Below are 17,775 nucleotides of genomic sequence, written 5' to 3'. Positions count from 1 at the left end.
CGAGAAGCGATACCGCAATAGACGCAGCCAAAGGGCAGCCGGCGAAGGCGCTGGCTTTCGGGGTGGAGGCTAGCGGGCATTTAACTCTAATATGAAGTAGTATGTAATATGAAGGGTAGAGTGAAAAAAAAGTGTTAAAGTGTTTTAAACATCCAAATCTGTTCGTTTACTTTGTATTTTTTTCCTGTTTTCGAGTAAAAAAGAATTCTTAAATCGAGATGCATTTTCTTAAGCAAAGTGGCTTAGATTTTAAGTCTTGTTTACTGAAATAAATTCTAAAATGTAATAGGTTAAGGCCTAAATCAAGTAAAAATATATGCCAGTGGTTTAAGGGAAATAAACCTAAATTGAGTTTATTATTGCATTAAGTTGGAACAGAAATTAAGTTTATTTTTCTTACCCCACCGGCAGATATTTTTACTTGTTTTAAATATAAACCTGTTGCTTTTTAGAATTTATTTCAATTATTACAACACATAATATCTTAAGCCACTTTGCTTAACAAGTAAATGCATCTCGATTTAAGAATGGTCAGATATTTACTAGAAAACAAGACAAAAACTTCCAAACATGAATTTACAGACGGCTGGAAATTTTAAACAAAATAACTAGACATACCTATTCGGGTCTGCTCCCGTTTGCTGTGATGAAGGGGGTCTTAGTCCAAAGCACATTTTGAGGAATACTTACACATTTTACTTCTTATTTCTTTAGAATGAATTATTATTTATTTTCAATTACAAAGTATGCGATCTGATTTTCTATTTATTTATTTATTTAGCTTGTTGCACATTTGATTTGTTGCCGCATCATTCCGTGTTAATGTATTTCAATGTATTTGTTTATAAGCAAAAAGTGCGTTATTATAATTCATTATATAGCTGCGAAATATATAAAAGTATTCCCAGCAAACACAAAACGTTTTTATAACGTTTTTGTATTTGCTGGGTTGGCATCACTTTCTTTAGCTCACACAAAATTCTACCAAAAAACAGCATATCATTTTCTACTAAATAACTGCATACACTGTGGATTAAAAATGTCCGGAATGCGAACCTGGTAAAACCCAGGTAAAAAAAGCAAATAAAAAATAAACCATTTTGATTTAGCAAAAGTTTACAAATAAATGCACTCCCTGTACACAACAAGCACGTCTCGTTACCATTCATATTTTGCGTGATTTAAGTTTCGTCGCATACATTTTGGAATAAAATAAGGCTTTTAATGTATGCAGACTTCATTCTCCATTAAGGGCTTATCAATCATAATGAACGCTGTTAACTATTCTCATTGAATGGTCTAAATCCAATGCTGGTAAAGAAATCAAATGTCCATTTAAACGCAACAAGCAAACAGCTATGCTTCCAGGTCTGTCGACGTTGCTGTGGTTTTTCGACAGCTGTAATATGAAGGGTAGAGTGAAAAAAAGTGTTTAAGTGTTTTAAACATCCAAATCTGTTCGTTTACTTGCTACTTTTTTCCTGTTTTCGAGTAAAAAAATAATTCTTAAATCGAGATGCATTTTCTTGTTAAGCAAAGTGGCTTAGATTTTAAGTCTTGTTTACTGAAATAAATTCTAAAATGTAATAGGTTAAGGCCTAAATCAAGTAAAAATATATGCCAGTGGGTTAAGGGAAATAAACCTAAATTGAGTTTATTATTGAATTAAGTTGAAACTGAAATTAAGTTTATTTTTCTTACCCCGCCGGCAGATATTTTTACTTGTTTTAAATATAAACCTGTTGATTTTTGTAATTTATTTCAATTATTACAATACATAACATCTTAAGCCACTTTGCGTAACAAGTAAATGCATGTCGATTTAAGAATTGTCAGATATTTACTAGAAAACAAGACAATAACAGCAAGACAGACCTTAATTTACTTTTTTCTTCCAAACATGAATTTACAGACGGCTGGAAATTTTAAATAAAACAACTAGACATACCTATTCGGGTCTGCTCCCGTTTGCTGTGATGAACGGGGTCTTGGTCCAAAGCACATTTTGAGGAATACTTACACATTTTACTTCTTATTTCTTTAGAATTAATTATTATTTATTTTCAATTACAAAGTATGCGATCTGATTTTCTAATCGCGGTGTGTTTTATTCCTCGTTTGCTTGCATGGATTTGCTTTATTTATTTTGCTTGTTGCATTTAAATGCACATTTGATTTGTTGCCGCATTATCCTGTGTTAATGTATTTCAACGTGCTTATAAACAAAAAGTGCGTTATTATAACCAATTATATAGCTGTGAAATATATAAAAGTATTCCCAAAAACCCAGGTAAAAAAGTAAAATAAAAAATAAACCATTTTGATTTAGCAAAAGTTTACAAATAAATGCACTCCCTGTACACAACAAGCACGTCTGGTTACCATTCATGTTTTGCATGATTTAAGTCTCGTCGCATACATGTTTGCGTAAGGATTTGATATTTATTTTTTGTGGAAGTTTATTAAACTAAAAGGCTTTGTATTTTTGCTCCGTGAGCCGCTTGGACGCTGTTTAAATAGTCATCGGGAGTTAACTGTATTTTGCTGTCCTGCAGTTTTTTTCTTTCTTTACGTGTGTATATAAGTGTATGTACCATTTATATAACTATTTCCACATGTAATATCTGAGCGGTGGTTTTTGAGACTTAAACAGAAGGCGAGAGTATGTTTGTGTGTTTTGGTTTATTTTTGGTTCGTCACTGCTTTTAAGAACTATGCACTGATTTGCTGTGTGGTTTGTCCCTTCTGTTAAAAAGTGGATTTAATCTAGTCTCTCCAATTGTGGGTAAATAACCGGTGGGCCGTAAATTTTATCTTTTAAATATTTTTAAGCACTTTCTGTAAAAAATAAATTTGTACTATTTTTGGAGAGTCACGTCTCTGTCTTTAATCCCATCCGAACCAGCAGGGTCCTTTTCATATTTTTGTAACTTTTTTGTTTGTTTATTTTTTCTCTTGGGTTCAATCTATTTTCCTGTGTGAATAAATAACCCAGGTGACCTAGTCGGTTCCTTTTCATACCTTTAACCAAAGGTTACACATGCAAGCAAACGAGGAATAACACATACGATTAGATCATCACGTCACATACTTTGGAATTAATAAGAAACAATTATTCAGTCTAAAGAAATGAGAAGTAAAACGTGTATGTACTTCTTCAAATGGGCACACTTTGGACAACGACCCCCGTCATTACAGTAAAATGTTTTCCCTACTTCCGGTCAAAGCCGCCATTTTGTGAAATGGGCATATAGGCGACGCTGGAGCATGCCGCCATTGTCTCTGTTCGACAAAACAATTGTGTTTATATATAGATCTATTCGATTTTTTTTCGATTTCAATCACCGAATACAAGGTACAACACGATGCCATCAGGCCCTTCTCTCTGGTTTATGTTTGTAAGGAAAATAGAGGGCGAAATTCCATTTCAGTCAAACATTCCTTCCGTGCCACGCTGCTTTTTTTCTTTGAACGAAAAAAAAAACCCGTGTGCTCCGCCTATACAATTCGTTTTCCTGTTTATGATTATTTTATGCTTAAAACAAGCAAATAAATCTGCCTAAAGGGTAAGAAAAAAAGTCGTGAACTTTTCCCATAAATACTATTTCAAGAAAAACTGTCCTACCCCACTGGCCGATTTTTTGCTTGTTTAAATTCACTTCGATTGCATATATAAAAATATTGTCTACAAACTAGATCACCGGGCAGATGTTTATCTTTTTAGTATCCACCGAAGACACATGCGAACCTGCATATGGGCCAAACTTTTCCACAATACACATTCGTTGTGTGCACGCGCCATTGTCTTTGTTCAACGCGACAGCGTGCTCCGCCTAAATAATTTGACCCATTTTAACATGGGTTTGTTTCTCGTTGTTGTTTTTTCTTTGAAAACAATCTATATAGCGCTCTCCACAATCGTTTTGGTGTTAGCTTTACGTGGAATAGAAACACACAAAAGTACTGAGCGAACGAGAAACATATTATAGAACGCGCAACATCATATAGATCACGGATTGGAAACCAAACTGGCAACCACGCACAAAAGAAGCAAACTCTGGTTTTAAACTCACCTTATTTGTGCCCGGAAAGCGCCCGAGTCGATGAACGGAGTGGACGGAGCAAGCCTCGCTTCCATTTCCGAAGGTCAAAAATCCATTTAAACTTGTAGTCCCCGGTGTCCACTTGTTCTTGTCCAAAAAGCCGAGAAGCGATACCGCAATGGGAGCCGGAGAAGGCGCTGGCTGTCGGGATGGAGGTTAACGGGTCAGAGGTCTGGCACTGAAGGTCTGGGTCCATTCCTCACCGTGTGCATTTCACTCTATACGTGTAAAAAACATACAAATACATAAAATACATACAGAAACAGTTATCACTTACACAAAAAGAACATGAAGGTAAAGCTTCAGTTAATTTGCTTGCTGATTGCTTTTTGCATGCACATAAAAAACTGAACAAAACTGATATACTAAACAAAATAGGCCCTAAAATTGAGGAACACCAGTTGTATAGCTATTTTTTAAATATGAAATAAGACAATAAATTACAAATAACATTTGAATGCCTGCAGCTTGTTCATGTCCACTCCACAAAAAAAAAAAACAGTGTGACCCTTCTATTTGGTTTCAAGTTTGAAAGTTTCGAACCTATGCAACACTCTTAAGACAAATGCTCCTAAAAAGTACCAAATAAGGGTTCCTCAGCATGTAACCACAGCAGAACCCGTTTTTTGGTACTATATGGAAACTTTTTATAAGGTTCTATAAAGAATCTTGCCTTGAAAAGTGCTCGCCTCAATGGTGCTATAAAAAAACATTAATTTATCAGCTGTCAGGAGTGACATTTTTGTTACTTATCCACTTTTTAATGTATAACACTTGATAAAGATTATTTATTGTCAATTCTTCACATGTTTCAAGCATACAAAGCAATCGAAATACAAGGTGCATCAGCATTCAGTTAATATGCCACCTGGAGCTGGAATCAGCTTTCAGAAGAGATCAGATGTGTTTCAACGGTAGACACTTTTAAATCTAGATGAAAAACACGACGGTTTAACTTTGCATTTACTGAATGATTTAAAACAGTACGAATGAAACAGTATAAAAGAATACAACAGTATGAACCTGTAGCTGGAATCAGCTTTCGGATGAGATCAGATGTGTTTCAACAGTAGGCACTTTTAAACCTAGATTAAAAACACATCAGTTTAACTTTGCATTTACTGAATGATTTAAAACAGTACGAATGAAACAGTATAAAAGAATACAACAGTATGAACCTGTAGCTGGAAAAAGCTTTCAAATGAGATCAGATGTGTTTCAACAGTGGGCACTTTTAAACCTAGATTAAAGACACATCGATTTAACTTTGCATTTACGGAAGAATATAAAACAGTACGAATAAAACAGTATAAAAGAATACAACAGTATGATCGGTTTAACTTTGCATTTACTGAATGATTTAAAACAGTATGAATAAAACAGTATAAAAGAATACAACAGTATGAACCTGTAGCTGGAATCAGCTTTCAGATGAGATCAGATGTGTTTCAACAGTAGGCACTTTTAAATCTAGATTTAAAGACACATCGGTTTAACTTTGCATTTACTGAAGAATTTGAAACAGTACGAATGAAACAGTATAAAAGAATACAACAGTATAAACCTGTAGCTGGAATCAGCTTTCAGATGAGATCAGATGTGTTTCAACAGTAGGCACTTTTAAATCTAGATTAAAGACACAACGGTTTAACTTTGCATTTACTGAATAAACAGTACGAATAAAACATTATAAAAGAATACAACAGTATGATCGGTTTAACTTTGCATTTACTGAATGATTTAAAACAGTACGAATGAAACAGTATAAAAGAATACAACAGTATGAACCTGTAGCTGGAATCAGCTTTCAAATGAGATCAGATGTGTTTCAACAGTGGGCACTTTTAAACCTAGATTAAAGACACATCGGTTTAACTTTGCATTTACTGAAGAATATAAAACAGTACGAATAAAAGAGTATAAAAGAATACAACAGTATGATCGGTTTAACTTTGCATTTACTGAATGATTTAAAACAGAACGAATAAAACAGTATAAAAGAATACAACAGTATGAACCTGTAGCTGGAATCAGCTTTCAAATGAGATCAGATGTGTTTCAACAGAAGACACTTTTAAATCTAGATTAAAAACACATCGGTTTAACTTTGCATTTACTGAATGATTTAAAACAGTACGAATAAAACAGTATAAAAGAATACAACAGTATGATCGGTTTAACTTTGCATTTACTGAATGATTTAAAACAGTACGAATAAAACAGTTTAAAAGAATACAACAGTATGATCGGTTTAACTTTAGATTTACTGAATGATTTAAAACAGTACGAATAAAACAGTATAAAAGAATACAACAGTATGAACCTGTAGCTGGAATCAGCTTTCAAATGAGATCAGATGGGTTTCAACAGTGGGCACTTTTAAACCTAGATTAAAGACACATCGGTTTAACTTTGCATTTACTGAAGAATATAAAACAGTACGAATAAAAGAGTATAAAAGAATACAACAGTATGATCGGTTTAACTTTGCATTTACTGAATGATTTAAAACAGAACGAATAAAACAGTATAAAAGAATACAACAGTATGAACCTGTAGCTGGAATCAGCTTTCAAATGAGATCAGATGTGTTTCAACAGAAGACACTTTTAAATCTAGATTAAAAACACATCGGTTTAACTTTGCATTTACTGAATGATTTAAAACAGTACGAATAAAACAGTATAAAAGAATACAACAGTATGATCGGTTTAACTTTGCATTTACTGAATGATTTAAAACAGTACGAATAAAACAGTTTAAAAGAATACAACAGTATGATCGGTTTAACTTTAGATTTACTGAATGATTTAAAACAGTACGAATAAAACAGTATAAAAGAATACAACAGTATGAACCTGTATAGCTGGAATCAGCTTCAGATGAGATCAGATGTGTTTCAACAGTAGGCACTTTTAAATCTAGATTAAAAACACCATCGGTTTAACTTTGCATTTACTGAATGATTTAAAATAAAACAGTATAAAAGAATAAAACAGTATGAACCTTACCCGCCATAAAGGGAATGAAGCTTACGGTATGGTGCTTACCTGCAGAAATAAAGTACAAAAAGAACACACAGAACTTCAATTTTCAACCTGTTTGTGATTACCACACAATCCCGTCACCTGGCTGTGGTCTTCATTTGGTGAACGGTTCTTCACTCATAATTGACCTATACAAGAAATAGAAAAGAATATTAAGCAATTCTGCTATTACATTTAGATGTGCCCCAAGAACACAGACACACCGGCTCCAAAATGTTGAAACAGTACATTTCTGTTATTTTAATGTGGCAAATGTGTCAGCTTTAAAAGAACCATACCTTACCTTTTAAACAGGATGCGCACTGCATTAAATACCTTTACTCCCAGCATAAGCAAGCAATTTTCAAAATGCTTTAAAAGTAAATGGTGATTATTTTACTTGTTTGCCTGTTTTTGACTACCATAGAATCCTGTCGCCTGGATTCCAACCTATCATTTTCAGGCTTGTAAAGCAAATAATGAAATACATTATCATTGACTTCCATAGTAGGAAAAAAAATATTTTGGAAGTATCGTGATAAATGATGAAGAAAATATTTTGAAAAATGATGGTTAGCACACAGTCGATGGTACCTATTAAATTTCATCATATTTTTTTATTCCTACTATGGAAGTCAATGGTCACTATCTGCTGTGGGTTTACCATCATTCCTCAAAATATCTTCTTTTGTGTTAATCAGAAAAAACGAACGCATACAGGTTTAAAACAACACGAGGATGAGTAAATGATGACAGAATTATCATTATTATAAATTGAAATATTTTCTTACTGCAAGTCATTTAGGTAATCAAGAAAATACTTTACCCGTTGTCTTTGCAAGTTAAACAAATACAGCTTTGCTTCCAGGTCTGTCGACGTTGCTGTGGTTTTTCGACAGCTGTAGTATGAAGGGTAGCGAATGAATGAATACATTGCACAAAAAATCCTTTTTAACTATGCAAATATCTAAAAAGTCTTAAAATAAGATGCATTATTTTGATGAGCAAAAGGACATAAGAAAATAAGCCTAGCCTTTCGGGAGAAAAAACATAAAATTTAAGTGAATTTGGGCTTAAAACAAGCAAATAAATCTGCCAAAGGGGTTAGAAACAAATCTAGATTTAAACACCTAATTCAAGAAAAATTGTCTTAGCCCATTGGCAGATTTGTTGGCTTGTTTTAATGTACATTCATGTACAATATTTCGTTTTGTCTTGTATTTCTAAGCATTTTGTACTGCCCAACGTTGTCTAGGTTGTTTAACGGTTGTCATTTTCTTTTAAAAGCTTTATAATTTATTAGTTTGGATGATTGCCATTCCTGAGAACCGCTTACATTGTAAGTAAAAGAATCATCTAAGCATTATTTTGTTGAATGTCTCTTAGACATGTAGCTGTTTGATTGTGGTTCTATTTAATGGCCAGTCTATACTTGGGGAACGGTCAAACGTCTATTAGATTTTCACTGACAGCCCAAATTAAGCCTTGTTTTAGCCTAGACACATATTCGCGGTCTATTAGAAGTTATGTAGTCGTTTAATAGCCGCTTTTTGATGACCAATGCGTTCTTGTGCCGTGGTTAGGCGTCTCTTGGATTTTCCGTAAAAAGACAAACGAATCTATTTTTAACACAAAGGCCAGGGGAGAGCGCGAACGCAGTCCCCCACTATCAGAAATTTTGCAGTCGAGATTCCCACATTTGGGGAATTCGCAAAGGGTCAGCACAACCGGAGTGCAATGGCTGAGCCTCGCCCTGGGTGAACCACCTTCATGATCATGGTATCTCCCCTGCCAGGTAAGTATGAGCAACAGCCTTTGAGGCCAGACGGCCGCATCTTCCTGTGACCGATCACATCGACGGCGCCCCCGAAGGCCGTCCGACTACCATTTCATTACTGTGTGTGACCAGGTGGAAAGGCGCACGAAGCCAGGTCTGAAACCAAATATTCTTCGAGATCTACCCATTTTCCGTTTCCAGCCCGGTTAAACCGTGCAGAGAGAAAAACGTGAAACAATTTAAATCAAATGGATTTAAATAGCGCATTTCAATATATCGTTTCGTTATTACAAAGTAACTTTACGTGGAATAGAAACAAAGAAATGTACAGAGCAATCGAGAAACAACGAAAGCATAGCAATTTTAGAACGTGGATAAATAAAAACACAAGGGCTCAATGACTTACCCGTTGTCGTTGTGAGTTAAACAAATACAGCTATGCTTCCAGATCTGCCGACGTTGCTGTGGTTCTTCGACAGCTGTAGTACAGTGAAAAAAAAGTTTTCAGGTGTTTTGAACATCCCAATCTGTCTCGTTCGCTTTTTCAGCTGTGTCGATGATGTTTAAGTCGTCATCGTGTCACCTCCAAAATACGAATGCATACAGGTTGAAAACAACACGAGGATGAATAAATGATGACAGAGTTATCATTATAAATTAAAATATGTTCTTACTGCAAGTCATTTAGGTAATCAAGAAAATACTTTACCCGTTGTCTTAAACAAATACAGCTATGCTTCCAGGCGTGTCGACGTTGCTGTGGTTTTTCGACCGCTGTAGTATGAAGGGTAGTGGAAAAAAAAGTTTTCAGGTGTTTTTAACATCCCAAACTGTCTCGTACGATTTTCTTGCGCCTTCAGCTGTGTCGAGGCTGTTTAATTCGTCCTGGTATCACCTCCGCAAACTGTAAGGAAAATAATTAAATACATTACAAAAACATTTCGTTATCAGCGTGTTCATTTCCATGCAAGCTTTTCGTTAAACCAATAATGCCAACGAATACACAGCACTTTTAAAACACACGAATTAAAAAACACTCTGTCATTCACGCACAAAAGAAACAAATTCTGATTTTTACCTAACTTATTTGTCCCCGAGAAGGGGAGCGCACCGTTCATGGAAACACTGCAATACCACGTCGATGCATGGAGTGGAAGGAGCAAGCTCCGCTTCCATTTCCGAAGGTCAAAAATCCATTTAACGTATAGTCCCCGGGTAGGAGACGTATCAGACATTAAACTGATAAGAACAGATTTTTTTTTCTTTCGAAAATTTTTTTATTGTCATCACATCTTTTTTTCAAAAACAAACATGGCTTTAAAGAAACACTCACATTCACAGTCACAGTCATTAATTTCAATAAAATATCTTTAAAACGTCAGACAATAAATAACATTTAAGACTTTTTTAAAGAGATAGGACTATTAAAATCTTTTCTGGGTGTTAAAAGGGTAAAAAGCCAATGAGTTTAAGAATAAAACAATGCATGAAGTTTTTAACAATTGTAAAACAACAACCTAAATCAATTTAAAAAGTCCTTTATTGTCCAGGGCCGGGGTGAGCCCTTACCAACGTGGCCATCACCCCACTCTACAGAACAAACTTTTTTTATTTTTATTTTTTCCCTGGTGCCCAGCGGAGATCCCCACCCTCCGGCCCGCTGGCCCGCTGTTCCCGTAGCCGGTGATGGTCTGGGTGCATCTACGGGCAGCCCGGCACGGTGGCAAGCGGGGACCTCCCTGTGTGACCCCGGCCCCTTCGTCCGAATGATTATGTCCGGTGCCCCTGCAACACCGTTCTGACCATCCGCTCGCGTGCGTGGAGGGGCACCGTAACACGTTTCCCCACCAGCAGGTTCCTGGTGGTCCAGATGGTGTCCTTAATGGCATTTAGGGTGAGCCAGAGCGAGGTGAACTCTTGTGCTGACAACACCCTCAGGCCCCGACCCACCCCCAGGACTGCGAGCTTGTAGTCCATCTGGACCCCACCTGCTGGCAGGCACGGGAAAAACAGGGGACCGGTTCTGGCCCACAGGTCCCTCGCATTACCGCACTCCCAGAGCAGATGTCGAACAGTCTCTGGTAGATTACACCCAGTCTGTGGACAGACTGGGTTCTTGGCCATACCCCGGGAGTGCATTACCGCCCTGACTGGGAGGATCTCATGGGCCACCAACCACGCCAAATCTTTGTGTCTGTTCTGAAGAGCGGGGTGGGCAGCGTTCCTCCATACTTGTTTGGCCTCCTCTAAAGTGAGGCCTGGAACTGGGCTCACTGACTCCCGGTCCTGTACAAGAGAGACAAGAGATTTGTGATTTGTTAAAATATTTACATCTTGAGTCTCTAAAATATATTTCTTTAAAAATGTCTTGATAAAACTGTACTGTTGGGGCAAATTAAAAGATACTGGAGTTTTTAAATCAACTGGTAAAACTTTTAAAAATCTCAGGTAGGACCCCATCCAATATCTGACCATAGCTGTCGTCTTGTTCTCGTTGGATGGGGTCACTGCATAACTAATGTGCAGTGCAGTAAATCGGCTTGTTAAAAACAGTTGTGGGTCTGGGAGGCCTATCCCACCATTTTCTGGTCTTTTCTTTACGACCTCTCTCTTTAGACGTTCCCATTTGGACCCCCACAGGAAATAAAACACGGCCCTCTCCACGTCTGTAAAAAATTGTTTAGGAGGACTAAAAACAGAACATACAAGTAAAAGCAATGGTAAAATTACAGCTTTAAAAATCAACACTTTTCCATGTAATGTCAACTGTCTTTGTCCCCAAAACCCCAGTCTTTTCCTAACTTTCCCTAACAAGTCAGTCCAGTTTCCCCGTCCACCACCCTCCTTGTCAAATTTAACTCCTAAAATTTTTAGGTCTGTTTCTTTAAAATCCACATCCAGTCCTCCTGTGTCAATGTTTCCCCACGGCCCGAAGAGCAGGGCCTCAGACTTACTTCTGTTGAGTTTAGCGCCTGAGGCCCGACCGTACCAGTCAGTCAAGTCCATTGCTCTTCGTAAAGATAAAACATCAGTTGTTAAAAGGGTTACGTCATCCATATATAAAACACAGGTCGCTGTCAGTCCACCAGTCCCAGGCACGTCTAGTCCTTTAATCCATTTATCCCTTCTCAAGATCTGTGCCAGTGGTTCCATACATGCCACATACAGGAGGGGAGATAAAGGACACCCCTGACGGACGCCGCTGCAAATATTTACAGCTTTGGAAAGATGCCCGTTAACTAGAATTCTGCTGACTAAGCCGTTGTACAGCAATCCCACCCAAGCTATGAATCTCCCTGGGAAACCCATTTTTTCCAGTACCTGAAACAGATACTTGTGCGAGACCCGGTCGAATGCTTTTTCAAAATCTAAATTTAGGACTGCTAGCCGAATGTTTCTGTCTCTCGCAAAACAGATGGCATCTCTAATCAGCACCAGACTGTCCGTGATCTTCCTCCCGGGCACAGCACATGCTTGATCCGGGTGGATTACGTCCTCTAAAACAGTAGACATTCGTGTTGCTAAAATTTTACTAAAAAGTTTAATGTCAAAATTTAAAAGTGTGATTGGTCGCCACGTCTTAAGGTCAGTCTTGTCTCCTTTCTTATGTAAAAGTGAAACTATCCCTATTCTGAAGCTGTCAGGAAGTTTGTCTAGAGTCTCAAATTCCTTAAAAACCGTCAATAAATCATGTGCTAAAATATCCCAAAACGTCACATAAAACTCCAGGGGGAGTCCATCCATTCCTGGGGACTTCCCTCGTTTAAAACCTTTAAGAGCAGTATGTAATTCTAAAATGGTTAAATCTTGAGATAAAAACACATTTTCACAACTTACCTTTTTTTCTACAAACTCTAAAACTTCCTTTATTGTCTCGTTTTCTACTTCTTTATTGCAATATAAACTTTCATAGAATTCCGTCACTCCATTTAAAATTTCTTTTGTTGTATGCACTTCCCTCCCACCTGTTTTTAGTGATGTTATTGCTTTAGCCTTTGTAACAATCTTCTTAAAAAAATATCTGGTGCATTTTTCCCCTTCCTCAATATCTCTTTCTCTACTTCTTAAAATTACTCCTTTGCTTTGAGTTTCACTTAAAGCTGACATTTCCTCTTTAACTTCTTTGATTTCTTGACTAAAATCCAATCCTTCATTTAAAAGATTAAAATACCTCTGCAGTCTTTTTTGCAGCCCCATCATGTGTCTTTTCTCCCTGTCTTTTTTCATCTTTCCTATTTTTCTAAAAAATTGCCTTGTCCTGTCTTTTACCATCTCCCACCATTGTGTACGTGAATCATAAAAGTCTTGGAGGGTCTGCCATTGGCTAAACTGCTCCCTATATTCTCTAACTACCTCCTCATCCTCGAGAAGGGAACAGTTCAGCTTCCACAGCCCTCCCCCTACCGTCACACCAGTGGGCAGTGAAAGGGTGCAAGACAGCATCATGTGATCAGAAAAGAACAGGGGGGTCAATGTAGCATCGGTTGGCGGGCAGTCTCTTGTAAAAACATAGTCGATTCGAGAGGCTTTGGTGCCATCACCACTGAACCAGGTGAAGCCCTCCTCTCTCTGATGCATTAGTTTAAAACAGTCGACTAACTTAAAATCTCTCACTAAACCCTGCAATAAAACCGATGTTTTATCTACCTTAAAATCTTCCCCTACCCTCTTCCTATCCTTTTGGCTTAAAACACAATTAAAATCCCCTGCCACCACCAGGGGAGCCCTACCTAGCATATGAGGCTGCAAAACCTCTAAAAGTTCATGCCTTTCATTTTTTTCTGTAAAACCATACACGTTGAGAATCTTAAAATCCCTGTCGAAAAAAGTCAGATTTGCTAAAATGGCCCGTCCGTCCCTCACCACCGTGCTGCCCTTCACCAAGATGTTAGGATTATTTATTAAAATTGCAACACCATCTGATTTATTAAAATTTGATCCACTCCACAGTGAGGGTCCTGGGGTCCATAGTTCCTCCCACCTTCTATAATTAGTTAAAAAGGGCAGAGAACACTCTTGCAATAAAAACACATCTGACTTAAAAGACTTTAAAAGGGATAAAACACTCTGTGCTCGGATGTTAGTCCTCACACTTCTCACATTGATTGTAGAGACAGTGAGGGCCATGAGCAGTAAGGTTTTAAAAAGCATGAACTTTAAAAGAGAAACATTATCCAAATAAAACTACAGATAATTGAAAATCATAAAATTTCTTGGGAAACTTGCTCTTCCTTTATCCCCACGGTATTGGAGACAGGAGAGCAGACAATTTGTTCCTGAGGAACCACAGAGACACTCTCTTGTGGCTCCTTGGGCGATGATGTTCTTAGCCTAATTTGAAGAAAAGAGACCTCATTGGGGGATTCTTGGGGCCACACCCGATCCAGATCTTCCAAAGAGGAACTATCTGGTTGCTGTGTGGCCCGAAGCTTTTTCTCCTCTGTCTTGGACAAAGGAGATCCCGCAGGCCTTTTCTGCACTTGAGCACTTGGGAGTGAACAATCGGTTTCACTCCCACTAGAATTAGTACTCACCTCAGGCACAGTGATCATGCTGGAAACTGTTTCATCACTTTCATTGTCTTTCTCTTCCTCCCCAAGTTCCTTTAAAACATTTGACTCCGCCCCTGGGGCCACCCCACTTCCTCCATCTTGCCCAATCCCTGAAGCTGGCTGGGATTTTGAATTTCCCGCCAAAACCTCAGGGACCGCCTCCTCCTCCCTTTGTTCTTGTGTTTGTTGGCCATGTGGGGCGGCCATCTTGGGTGCCTTAAGCTTGTTGGCAAAGCTTTTTGGGCAATCTCTGTAGAGATGGTTTGAATCTCCACAAAGATTGCACCTCCTGCCATTGGTACATTCTTCAAAAGTATGACCAGTTTCTCTGCACTTCCCACATATTAATTCCTGGCATGCTTCAGCGAGATGCCCCATACTTCCACACTTCCTACACAGTTTGGGCATCCCCTGATAGTGAATGTAGCCCCTGTTTTCTCCCAGCACAATCATTGAAGGCAGATGTCTCAGGCCTAGGTAGCCCCCAGCGTCTTCCCATTGTTTGATGGGAATTCGCCAGGAGCAGTTCCAAATGCCATCCTCATCAAGCACTTTGATAGGCGGGCCACGAACAGTGCAAAATCTACCCAGCCAAACACAAATGTCTTCTCCAGTCACTGTTTCATTAAACATCCTGACAATCACAGTTTTAAGTGTGTTATCAGAAAGCCTTTCCACAGTAAACATAGAGAACTGGGCCTTTACAACCTCAAATCTTTGCCAGAAATCAATAAGCAAGGAAGCACTATTAAAACTCAAATCAAAGCCTTTGTTAAAAGGCAACGTCATCAAACAATTAATATCTGTAGCTTTGAAGTTGAGGGCTTTTTGGACAAACTTCCTGGAGAAGTCAAGACGTGACATCCCCAGGAGCTTACCCTCAACTTCTTTAAATAAAAACCGCACGCTGTGGTGCCTCCGCACGCCGGCACGAGCAGCCGACATGTTGGAGGCACCAACAGCTTAAAATGTACTAAAACACACTAAAACCAATAAACACTTTACAAATTCAAACTTACCTTAAAACGATCGTTGTACAAATGCAGAGTCTTCTTTAAAACCTGAAAAATAAATAAGTAAAAGCAAAAGCAAGCGAAAAAAGCAAGCAAAAGCAATATATATATACCTCTTCACAGATATGTGGTTTAAGCTATGGGTAAGCAAAAACCCAAAAACCTGCAATGAGGCGATCACTCCCCCTTGTGGCCAGACACTTGATCTTAGCCAAAAGGCCGAGAAGCGATACCGCAATAGACGCAGCCAAAGGGCAGCCGGCGAAGGCGCTGGCTTTCGGGGTGGAGGCTAGCGGGCATTTAACTCTAATATGAAGTAGTATGTAATATGAAGGGTAGAGTGAAAAAAAAGTGTTAAAGTGTTTTAAACATCCAAATCTGTTCGTTTACTTTGTATTTTTTTCCTGTTTTCGAGTAAAAAAGAATTCTTAAATCGAGATGCATTTTCTTAAGCAAAGTGGCTTAGATTTTAAGTCTTGTTTACTGAAATAAATTCTAAAATGTAATAGGTTAAGGCCTAAATCAAGTAAAAATATATGCCAGTGGTTTAAGGGAAATAAACCTAAATTGAGTTTATTATTGCATTAAGTTGGAACAGAAATTAAGTTTATTTTTCTTACCCCACCGGCAGATATTTTTACTTGTTTTAAATATAAACCTGTTGCTTTTTAGAATTTATTTCAATTATTACAACACATAATATCTTAAGCCACTTTGCTTAACAAGTAAATGCATCTCGATTTAAGAATGGTCAGATATTTACTAGAAAACAAGACAAAAACTTCCAAACATGAATTTACAGACGGCTGGAAATTTTAAACAAAATAACTAGACATACCTATTCGGGTCTGCTCCCGTTTGCTGTGATGAAGGGGGTCTTAGTCCAAAGCACATTTTGAGGAATACTTACACATTTTACTTCTTATTTCTTTAGAATGAATTATTATTTATTTTCAATTACAAAGTATGCGATCTGATTTTCTATTTATTTATTTATTTAGCTTGTTGCACATTTGATTTGTTGCCGCATCATTCCGTGTTAATGTATTTCAATGTATTTGTTTATAAGCAAAAAGTGCGTTATTATAATTCATTATATAGCTGCGAAATATATAAAAGTATTCCCAGCAAACACAAAACGTTTTTATAACGTTTTTGTATTTGCTGGGTTGGCATCACTTTCTTTAGCTCACACAAAATTCTACCAAAAAACAGCATATCATTTTCTACTAAATAACTGCATACACTGTGGATTAAAAATGTCCGGAATGCGAACCTGGTAAAACCCAGGTAAAAAAAGCAAATAAAAAATAAACCATTTTGATTTAGCAAAAGTTTACAAATAAATGCACTCCCTGTACACAACAAGCACGTCTCGTTACCATTCATATTTTGCGTGATTTAAGTTTCGTCGCATACATTTTGGAATAAAATAAGGCTTTTAATGTATGCAGACTTCATTCTCCATTAAGGGCTTATCAATCATAATGAACGCTGTTAACTATTCTCATTGAATGGTCTAAATCCAATGCTGGTAAAGAAATCAAATGTCCATTTAAACGCAACAAGCAAACAGCTATGCTTCCAGGTCTGTCGACGTTGCTGTGGTTTTTCGACAGCTGTAATATGAAGGGTAGAGTGAAAAAAAGTGTTTAAGTGTTTTAAACATCCAAATCTGTTCGTTTACTTGCTACTTTTTTCCTGTTTTCGAGTAAAAAAATAATTCTTAAATCGAGATGCATTTTCTTGTTAAGCAAAGTGGCTTAGATTTTAAGTCTTGTTTACTGAAATAAATTCTAAAATGTAATAGGTTAAGGCCTAAATCAAGTAAAAATATATGCCAGTGGGTTAAGGGAAATAAACCTAAATTGAGTTTATTATTGAATTAAGTTGAAACTGAAATTAAGTTTATTTTTCTTACCCCGCCGGCAGATATTTTTACTTGTTTTAAATATAAACCTGTTGATTTTTGTAATTTATTTCAATTATTACAATACATAACATCTTAAGCCACTTTGCGTAACAAGTAAATGCATGTCGATTTAAGAATTGTCAGATATTTACTAGAAAACAAGACAATAACAGCAAGACAGACCTTAATTTACTTTTTTCTTCCAAACATGAATTTACAGACGGCTGGAAATTTTAAATAAAACAACTAGACATACCTATTCGGGTCTGCTCCCGTTTGCTGTGATGAACGGGGTCTTGGTCCAAAGCACATTTTGAGGAATACTTACACATTTTACTTCTTATTTCTTTAGAATTAATTATTATTTATTTTCAATTACAAAGTATGCGATC

General features: G+C 37.2%; 1 non-coding gene and 1 pseudogene across 1 annotated transcript; both read right to left on the bottom strand.

The window, feature by feature from the left end:
* Positions 1-8,767: 8,767 nt before the first annotated feature.
* On the bottom strand, positions 8,768-8,932 carry LOC129435369 (U1 spliceosomal RNA). The gene has a single exon (XR_008641126.1). It is a non-coding gene; the product is annotated as a U1 spliceosomal RNA (small nuclear RNA).
* A 1,074-nt stretch (positions 8,933-10,006) lies between these two features.
* On the bottom strand, positions 10,007-10,183 carry LOC129434857 (U2 spliceosomal RNA; annotated as a pseudogene).
* Between the last annotated feature and the right edge of the window lie 7,592 nt (positions 10,184-17,775).

Source organism: Misgurnus anguillicaudatus, unplaced genomic scaffold, assembly GCF_027580225.2.
Source record: "Misgurnus anguillicaudatus unplaced genomic scaffold, ASM2758022v2 HiC_scaffold_54, whole genome shotgun sequence".
NCBI classification, from domain to species: domain Eukaryota; kingdom Metazoa; phylum Chordata; class Actinopteri; order Cypriniformes; family Cobitidae; genus Misgurnus; species Misgurnus anguillicaudatus.
This window is presented reverse-complemented; position numbering and strand designations above follow the sequence as displayed.